The 3,520-nt window shown below is 41.0% G+C and overlaps 1 non-coding gene across 1 annotated transcript; it reads right to left on the reverse strand.

Moving 5' to 3' along the window:
* Positions 1 to 3,014: 3,014 nt before the first annotated feature.
* Positions 3,015 to 3,119, reverse strand: LOC123624916. Its single transcript, XR_006730277.1, has one exon. It is a non-coding gene; the product is annotated as a small nucleolar RNA U13 (small nucleolar RNA).
* Between the last annotated feature and the right edge of the window lie 401 nt (positions 3,120 to 3,520).

Raw genomic sequence — 3,520 nt, forward strand, 5'->3', positions numbered from 1 at the left:
CCCCAGTTCTTTGGAACGAGTGAGGCTTCATCTGAGGGAGAAGGTGAATGACGGAAGGAGCTGGCTGCCCTTCTCTTCAGCTCAAGGTCTTTGATCTGATGAGAACTGGGCAGAACAGGACATGTTTATTCCTCACCTTCCAGATTCTGGAATTTCATAAGCATTGACTTACACTAATTCATCCACAGCGAGACTGGTCTTTGCAAATGTGAAAACCTTTGGCCGTGAGGTCCGTTAGGAATGTATTTGGCTGCAGCTAACAGCATATCCGACTAAGGGTGTCTTAAGCAAATAGAATTTATTTTCATGACATAACAAAAAGTTTAGAATTGTATAGTTCTGGTATTGGGTCAACTGCTAAATGATGCCACAAGAAACCCAGGTTTTCTTTTTCTGCCTTTCTACTGTAACATCACTGATGCGCTCGCTCAGTCTCCGTGCTTATTGCTTAAGGGCTGCAAGAAGGCTGCCACAGTATCACACATGGAGACTTCTTTTGATGCAGGAAGAAAGGGAATTGGGAGAAATAGGCCAGGCGAGGAGTATTTGCTCTCTTCTATCAGGAAAGGAACAATTCCCTCACCGCCCCCACCCCCCAGCAACTGACTCCCCACCAGCCACTTTCCTCTCAAGGTGTCTTTTGGTTTTGGTTATTTGCTTATATTTTGTTGACCAGAGCTGTGTCAAATGACCACTCCTGTTTGCCAATGAAGCTGAAGAAGTGAGTATTTAGCTTTTATAGGCAACTAATGAAGAGGCAGATAAAGGAAAATGTACCAAGTGAGCCAAGCTACAAGGTCAGTCTCAATGACCAAGGAATTATACTACTCAGGACAGGTAAGCACTATCTTGCATTCAAAGTCAGGAACTGATATTCTTTTGAGTATTTCAGGGCCAGTTCTAACTTGTCCCTAATACCTGCTTGCCTCTTAGGAACAATGTGTGTTCATCCTCTGCTTCCTTCTCAGAGGGTGACTGAAGTTTCCCCAGAAAGCTGCAATGTGATTCTAAATACATTTTAACTAAAGGGAGATGGGACACAATTTTGAGTATAGAAAAGGAAATATTGTTTGCTGTATTAAAAAAGTTTTGGTGTCAAAATTTTGGAGTCGGTTAAAATCTGGGAGACAGAATATTCACTTATCTGTAAATTGCTTTAAGTTACCAACTTATTGACACAATTCCCTATTATTTCTCCTCCCTCCTGGAGTACACGTATTCAAAACATTAGGGTGGATACTCTTGAAAACATTTATCCTCCTGCCAAGAAGAATGTATGTGAGGAAGCCCCCTCACCTGAAATCTCACCCCATGGAATATTGCATCATTCCCCATAAAGTCTTCCCAACTTATGCTGCAAAGACAAAGCAATGCATCTTGTAGTGAAATGACAAATACTTCTCGTTCCTCCTTGGCGTGAAGCAGGCAGCTGCCGAGTAAAGGTAGCTGGCAGGATTCCCAGAGACAGGGCTTGGGCCACGGGTTGAGCAGAGGAGCAGTTGCCATCTCATTATTTCATTGTCTTGTGGTTGCTGGGCACACTAGCTGACATGCAGAATCAAAGTAGAAATTACTACTGTCAGAGAAGTGATACTAATGGTAGTGACTCTTTTTAGTCCTTCAGTGTTTTCCAGGGACAATCACCTCAATTTAGTGGACCCGTCTCCGGCTGCATTAACCCCCTAGGAAGGCAGCTGGAATATGCTTCGCAAACTGGTGGTGCTGGGTGATTTGTTGCAATAATGGTTTGAGGGCCAGATAAATCAGTCAGTGTCATTCGAGGGAGGAGGAAGAAAGTGTGTTCCAAAGCATCCCTATATTATGCCAGTAGGGAGGAAAAAAAAAAAAGCTTAAAGCCATTAAAACAAAACACTCTTTCAGCTCTTTTAAAAGAGACATTACACCTTAGGGGACCCTGATGCAGGAACATCAGAGAAGTGAAAAATTTACTCATCATGATGTTTGTCGATAAGAAGTCAATTTTTTGGCAATAGGTGCTTGTGTTTATTAGCCTTAGTGTCCCCTATTTCGCTCTCCTTTTCAATTTTCCTTTTATTAGGACTAATGATCGTTTGAGGACGTGAAGTGGCTCAGGACTGTGGCGACCAAATGAACAGAGATAAGCCGACGGCGGGCAGTGACTTGCATCCCTGCAGATCAGATCCGGGTGCTGTCGAGAGGTTTATTATATCCCCTATGTTCTCTCCCGTAGTAACACCACCAGCAGACGTAAGCACGCATTCTGGTCTTGGTGTGTGAATCTGTCTGCTTGAGTATTCTCATATCATAAAGGGACATTAAAAGAAGAGTTTCATTATACTCTGAGAAACTTTTCCTACTGTGTATGCATATGCATATATGCTGTGATTCTATGTGCGTAACTGACCTCATTAACAGCAACAAAAACCCTTAACATGTATGCATATATAGGACCAAGGATAAAGAATGAATAAATCTGAAATCAGAATGAAGGGAAAATAAAGGTAGAAAAATAACTTAAAGCCCGAGAAAAGGTTAGTATATAAACTAAATGGTCTGAAATATAAAATGACTCACTTGAGGTGGGTTGCAAATTTGGCTCTGAGCTTTCTGGCAGCCAAAGAAAAGAGAGAAACTTCTCAATTCTACATAATGGAAACACAGCAATTGCTGAAAAGAAGCAAAAAGCTCTGTCCTGTTATGAAATCTGAAATAATGTCTTCCCATTTCAGTAAGCTCCACTTCATAGGTATTCTATGTTAAAAAATGTTACTGGCATATAAAGTGCTGAGCAGTGGCTGTAGCTAGCGCTACAAAAAAAAAAAAAAAAGAAAAGAAAGAAAAAAAGAAAAAAAAACCCTACCACAACAAATAATAAAAAGCAAACAAGCCCAGATTCATCATTTTCCTTGAAATGTTGAATTATTATTAACTGGATTGGTACGTGAGGCTCTGAACAGTGAAGTGAACATCACTAAGAGGAGAGCTTTTCATCTATGAATGTATATTACATATATATATGTATGTTTTTTTCACATCAGACGGGTAACGTACCAATGTTGTAACAAGTTTTGAGGGAGATGATATCTCACACAGGAGCAAGAAAATCTAATCCTCATGTCTATGAACTACAAAAGGATCTTCTCACCAACATTTTTTAAAAATGTTAGATGGCATAAAAACTGTCAGGATGTTTTTATTTTCTGAGAATCTGGATGATTCAGGGCGCTGAACTGAGTCACTGAAAAATGTTAAAAGAGGGAACACGCTACCAGAGCCAAAGAGAGTCAAGCAGTCTGAATGTCCCCACTCTCTAAAAGAGGTTCGGGATGGAGGTATGACTACATGGTGAGTGCCAGGCGCACTGTCTGGGGAATGGACACGCTTGGGGCTCTGACTCAAGGGGATGGGTGGGACATGGGCAATATATATAACCTGAGCTTTTGTACCCCCATAATAAGCTGAAATAAAAAAAAAATAAAAAAAAAATAAAAGAGGTTCAGATGACCACCAGCACTGGAGGTGCTGTGCTCATTCAGTC

Source organism: Lemur catta, chromosome 19 (assembly GCF_020740605.2).
Source record: "Lemur catta isolate mLemCat1 chromosome 19, mLemCat1.pri, whole genome shotgun sequence".
Taxonomy (NCBI): domain Eukaryota; kingdom Metazoa; phylum Chordata; class Mammalia; order Primates; family Lemuridae; genus Lemur; species Lemur catta.